Source organism: Ovis aries, chromosome X (assembly GCF_016772045.2).
Source record: "Ovis aries strain OAR_USU_Benz2616 breed Rambouillet chromosome X, ARS-UI_Ramb_v3.0, whole genome shotgun sequence".
NCBI lineage: Eukaryota > Metazoa > Chordata > Mammalia > Artiodactyla > Bovidae > Ovis > Ovis aries.
In genome coordinates, this window is record NC_056080.1 from 43,819,948 (window position 1) to 43,826,697 (window position 6,750).

Below are 6,750 nucleotides of genomic sequence, written 5' to 3' on the forward strand. Positions count from 1 at the left end.
ACACCACCATTTATTTGCTCACCATTCCATATGTCAGAAGTCTCAGCAATCTCAGATATTTCATCTGCTCTGGGTTTCATAAGGCTGAAATTAAGGTGCTGGCCAGGTTGCATTTGTTTCTGGAGGCTCTGAAGAATATTTCTCTCTGACTGTGGCTCAACTGGTAAAGAATCCACCTGCCATGCGGGAGACCTGGGTTCGATCCCTGGGTTGGGAAGATCCCCTGGAGAAGGGAAAGGCTACCCACTCCAGTATTCTAGCCTAGAGAATTCCATGGACTGTACAGTCCATGGGATCGAAAAGGGTCGGACACAACTGAGTGACTTTCATTTCATTTCACAAACCATTGAGGGAGTTCCCTGGTGTGCTATAGTCCATGGGGTCACAAAGAGTTGGACACGACTGAGCAATTGAACTGAACTGAACTGAACTATCTACCAACTAGATTCGAGTTAAAATTTTGCCATGCTAGTGTGTTACTTACCTCGACTCTGCTTATCAGGGACAATAACTGGGACCCATGTCTACTCCTGTTTCCTGTGCCTGCTGACCCATAATCACCATGCATGAGTGCATCTCCATCCACGTTGGCCAGGCTGGTGTCCAGATTGGCAATGCCTGCTAGGAGCTCTACAGCCTCATGGCCAGATGCCAAGTGACAATATTGGGGAAGGAGACTCCTTCAAAACCTTCTTCAGTGAGACAGGTGCTGGCAAGCATGTGCTCAGGGCAGTATTTGTATACATGGAACCCACAGTCATTGATGAGATTCTCACTGGCACCTACTGCCAGCTCTTCCACCCTGAGCAGCTCATCACAGGCAAAGAAGATAACTATAACTGCCAATAACTATGCCCAAGGTCACTGCACCATTGGCAAGGAGATCATTGACCTCTTCTTGGACTGAATTCGGAAACTGGCTGACTAGGGCACAGGTCTTCAGGGCTTCTTTGTTTACCACAGCTTTGGCGGGGGAACTGGTTCTCGGTTCACCTCCCTGCTGATGGAATGTCTCTGTCGATTAAGGCAAGAAGTCCAAGCTGGAGTTCTCCATTTACCCAGCCCCCCAGGTTTCCACAGCTGTAGTTAAGCCCTACAACTCCATCCTCACCCTACCCCACCCTGGAGCACTCTGATTGTGCCTCATGGTAGACAATGAGGCCATCTATGACATCTGTCGTAGAAATCTTGACATTGAGCCAACCTACACAACCTACACAAATCTTCACTACCTTATTAGCCACATAGGGTCCTCCATCACTGCTTCCCTGAGGTTTGATGGAGCCCTGAATGTGGATCTGACAGATTTCTAGACCAACCTGGTGCCCTATCCCCACATCTACTTCCCTCTGGCCACATATGTCCCTGTCATCTCTGCTGAGAAAGCCTACCATGAACAGCTTTCTGTAGCAGAGATCACCAATGCTTGAGCCAACCAACCAGATGGTGAAATGTGACCCTTCACCATGGTAGATACATGGTCTTCTGCCTGTTGCACCGTGGCAATGTGATTCCCAAAGATGTCAATGCTGTCATTGCCACCATCAAGACCAAGAGCAGCATCCAGTGTGTGGACTGGTGCCCCACTGGCTTCAAGGTTGGCAGCAATTACCAGCCTCCCACTGTGGTACCTGGCAGAGACCTGGCCAAAGTACAGTGAGCTGTGTGCATGCTGAGCAACACCACAGCCATTGCTGAGGCCTGGGCTCGTCTGGACCACAAGTTTGACTTGATGTATGCCAAGTGTGCCTTTGTTCACTGGTACGTGGGTGAGGGCATGGAGGAAGGAGAGTTTTCTGAGGCCCAGGAGGACATGGCTGCCCTTGAGAAGGATTATAAGGAGGTTGGTGTGGATTCTGTTGAGGTAGAAGGAGAGGAAGAAGGAGAGGAATATTAATTACCATTCCTTTGAGCCCTGCAGCATGTCATACTCAGCTTCAGCATTAGTTGACAGGTGTAAAAACTTTCTGACTAGATTGTCTTCACTTTCAACTATGATCATGAATTGCTTTTCCATGAGTGTCTGTAAGACTTATGTCCCGTCTCAAAAGTAAAGATTTTAAGAAAGAAAAAAAAATTTGTTTTGCCTTAATAGTCTTTTCTATCAAGTATCATGATATCACACTCCTGATGTTTTTGAACGTGTATCTCCCAAGAATAAGGATATTTTCTTATATCACCACAATGCCATTTCATACCTAAGAAAAGTAATGATATTTCCTCTAAAATATCTACTATGTAGTCCATATTCAAATCTCAATTGTCCAAATATGTTTTATACAGCTACTTTTATTTCAAAAAATAATCCAAAGTTAATGAAATGCATTTTTGTAATTTCTTTGTTATTGTTGTTTTTTAACCTAAAACTGTCTCCATGTCTTTAAAATTTGCATTTCAATGACTTTGAAGAGGCAAGATCAATTTGTAGCCCTATAGAATGTCTTCCATCTTTCTGGATTTGACTGTTTCTTTGTGGTATCATTTAACTTATTCTCCTAGCCACTGTATCCCATGCAAAATATTTCATAAATTATGCCGTTTACTTCATACTGTGTCATACAAGGAGTACAAAATATCAGACTGCCACACTCTTAGTGTCGTTACATTTGATTCCTGACTTAAAATGACAACCACCAGATTTCTCCATTGCAAAGGTACTCTTTTCCCTCTATAACAAGCAAATTATCTCTGAGGTAACAATTTGGCAACATGCAACAAACTTATTTATCAACAGCTTGACATCTAATGGTTTTGCCATCCAGTGATTACCTCTTTCTGAATCAATTGTGTCACTACTGTTTGCACAATGATGACTTTCTAATTCGATCATCCATTATATTTATCAGTTGTAATTCTTAAGAAGAAGCTTCTCTGTTCACTTAAAATAAGAGAAATACTTAACTTTTTTTCGAATTACAAATCTTTGGAGAAAAAGCTGATGCAAAGATCATCATCAGGAATTTCCTGGCAGTTCAGTGGTTCAGACACCACATTTTCACTATTGAGAGCCCAGGTTTGATCCCTGGTGGGGGAAGTAAGATCCCACAAGCCAAGGGGCGTGGCCCCCCAAAAAAGTCATTTTTAATGCTGGCAAATGAATGGTTTTTCTTTCTCTTTCTTGTTTTTATTATTAATATAAATGTATGAATTTTGTCCTTCTCCAGGGGATCTTCCTGACCCAGGGATCAAACCCAGGTCTCCTGCATTCCAGGCAAATTCTCTACCAGCTGAGCCACCAGGGGAGCCCTTACTTATTTATAATCAATTATATTTATCATCATCATCATTAATGTGTGGCTGAATCACACTGATTCCATTTTGTCAGTTCCATTTTGATACCAGCCTACAGTCTTTACCCCCGCCCCTTTCCACATAACTGAGCTTTAGCTTCCTCAGAAGGAATGCACTCAAGCCAGAGAAGTTCCCTGTCAACGTCTACTCTTGCCTTCATCTGATCTGAAAAGTGGAAGAGTGCCTTTTGCTGAAACAGATGGTTAACGGTCATGAGACACCTCCCACCCCAGGGGGAACCCCCTTAGTTTCCATCCATGCAGATGTGTTTCTCCCTAGCAGTCAGATTCTATTTTTAGCGTTGGCCCATTTAAATTCCCCTGTACCCCTTTCTTCAGTGTGGAGTGCAGCTGTGAATGCCTCTGGATGATCATCTGCCCAGTCCTGCCTGTATGTAAGTTACCCACAATAAACTTCATAATTGTACTTTATGGAGTAGCCTGCTGCATTTTTCAAAGTTCCTTCTCATTTTGGAGGATATTATTCAACATCTCCACCTCCCAGCCATTATCATTATTTGATGCTCAAATTGCTCATTCAAATTGACCAGTGGGAACACTTTCAGTATGATGCCGATCTTAGAGGTTTCTTATTTTTGTTTTGCTCTCTGCCAGAAGGCAACCCAGGCTTATCTTAAACATTGTCTGCCTTAGATCTGGAGTCAGCTATCTCTCCAAGAAGCCTTGATTCCTTTTAGTGGGAAATAGAATTCGGAAACCAAAATGTAGGTGCTAAATGTTCTCACTGCTGTTAGGTGCACAGGCATGGAGTCTAGACCAGGGGTCAGAAAACTTAAACCACTGCCTATTTTTGTAAATAAAATTGTATTGGAACTTAGTCTTGCTCGTTTGTTTACACATTGTCTGTGGCTGCTTTCACACAATAAGAACAGAGTTGAATACTTGCAATAGAAACAATATGACCTGCAAAGCCTGAACTGTTTACTATCTAGCCATTTACAGAAAAAGTTTGCCAACCCTGGTGTAAACATGTAGAAATTATATTTAACTGTAATAACATTCTATGTTTTTAATTCAAATTGGACTTCAAGTTTTCTTAATGCCTTTGATTTTTATATTTGTTTCTTTGCTTTCTTGACTGAAATTCTTGATTCTTAATAAAATGAATGTAGTTACAGATTTTGCTTTTCCCTATAATATATAAAAATAGTTTCAAAAATGCAATGTCAGTATTACTTCTGAAAATAAAATGACTGGGCAAAGTTTAAGATGTCTTTGTAGCCTCTTATGTCTTTATGATATATTCCACCAAAAATGTACAGTATTGTGCTCAAGTCATTTAAAAATAAATCTTTTCTCTGTGGGTAATGCTACTGATTTGATATACTCTAAAGGTTCATCTATTTCACTTTATATTTAATAAAGGGATTTGCTTTACATCCCTTTTTATACTGATATTATTTTGAAATATGTAAAGCGCAATTCTAAAGGAGAATTTTAACAGGCTTATTAGAAGTTAATAAATTAAGACTATAAAACACCAGTAGGAAACTATAGGAGACTTAGGCAATACAATTAGCAAGCTTGAGAAAGCTACCTAGTTAAATTCATAAGTTAATACAGTCTTGATACCGATAACAAAAAAGAGAGTGTAGAAAAAGTATAGGCCAATCAGTCTTACAAAGACTGGTATTCAAACCTCTAACTACAAAAAAAAATTAGCAAACCAAATTCAGTGGTATGTGTGTGTTAGATCGGTATTTGATAGATAGACAGACAGACAAGGAAGCAGTATGACACGGAAGCTGAAACAGTAGATTATGAAGCCAGAGCATAAGTTTTGAATCTCAAGTTTCACAAATTACTATCTGCGTAACTCAGGTAAATCATTTAACTTTTCTTTTCCTTAGTTTCTTCCTGTGCAAAATGGAGATAATAATAGTAACTATCCTATAGGGTTGTTGCAAGGCATCAATCAATTAGCATATGTAAAATACCTCACACAGAGAGTGTTACATCAGGGTCTGCTGCCATTGTTTCTGTTTTTATTACCATCCATAGAGGGGTTGCCACTCATAGTTTCTACCCAGAGTTAACTATTCTTGAGGTTAAGGGCTCCAGTGGTGTATGAGGGCATAAGACTAGGTTAAGAGTTCTGACTTGAAAACAGTAAAATGACGGAGATTTCCCACAGAGTACAGAGTGGTAGACCTCACCTCCCCAAATCTGTCTCATCCACTTGTAGGGACAACAGTGATGACACCAGGAAGCCAAACAGATGAAGCCACGTCACCTAAGTGCCCCAACCAGTGTCCCACATCTGGAAGCAATGTATTAATAGCATAGTGTTAAGAAGAGAGGATTCTGGATTCAGACTGCCTGAGTTTAAAACCTGGCTCTGTTGTATTCAAAACATTACCTATTGCAAGATTCTTAATCTTGCTAAGTCTCACTCTGCCTATCTCTACAACAGAAATTATATTAGTATTACATCATTGATTTGCAGGGATTAAATAAAATAATAGTGCTTGGCTCTAAGTGTTAGCTATAATTATTATTCTCCACACTGTTTATGAACTTGTCATCCTAGAGGTAGGCCTTTATCAATGAGGACCCTTTTCCTCTCTCCTGGTCCTGAGGAAATGGCAGTGGTGGACAACAGGAGAGATTTCAGTAGCCACACAGATTCAGAAAGTTAGAACTGGAAGAAGGATCCTCAGTGAGTTCCCCACCAGGCTCGCCTCTGGAAGTTGGGATGGCGCATGCGTTAAGGGGGCGCAGCGGGAGAGTAAAGCTGAGCATTTGGCTTGAATTGCTCAGAAAAGGGAAATCTGATAAGGGAGATAGCTGCATGGACTCCTATTACATATAGCCCTGGCGATCATTTCCTCCTTTGGCTAGGCAGCAGCGCTTCCTTTCAATCACGTGACTTGAGAGATACCAGCTCCTGATCAGTTACACAAACAGGGGCTGCTTCTCATTTTTCCCCTCTTGTTATCAACGTCAAACTCTCAGTGTTTCAGTGACCTGCTCAGAGGGGCCTCAGACGGTTTCCAGAGTTCCCTGTGCTTGGCTGGAATCTGAGCTGCAGATGACAGAAAGCCAACTGAAATCGCTTATGCCAAAGAGGATTTGTTGAAAGGGCTGCGGGAAGCTCCGAGAAGCAAGTGATTCGCTAAGCAAACAAGAGTCGCAGAGGCAAAATCAGGACAGCTCCAGGGACCTCATACATTGGAAAGAAGTTCCTCAGAACCAGCGTTCGTCTCTGCAGCTGTACTCCGTGTTTCTCTCTGCATCTGTAACATTCTCTCCGCCTAGCTTTTAACCAGAGGCTGAGACCAAGGCCCTGGCAGCTTTGGGGTCCACATACATTCAAAGTGACCTCTTTCTTTTTTTGTTCTAATTAAAAACTCCTGGAGGCCACGGGCCCATCTTAGGTCACAAGTTCATCCCTGAGTCCCATCGCTGTGGCCAGGGATCAGGCCAGTTTAGTCAGGTG

The 6,750-nt window shown here is 41.8% G+C and overlaps 1 pseudogene; it reads left to right on the forward strand.

Moving 5' to 3' along the window:
• Positions 1-470: 470 nt before the first annotated feature.
• Positions 471-1,897, forward strand: LOC101107415 (tubulin alpha-1B chain-like; annotated as a pseudogene).
• The last annotated feature ends 4,853 nt before the right edge of the window (positions 1,898-6,750 follow it).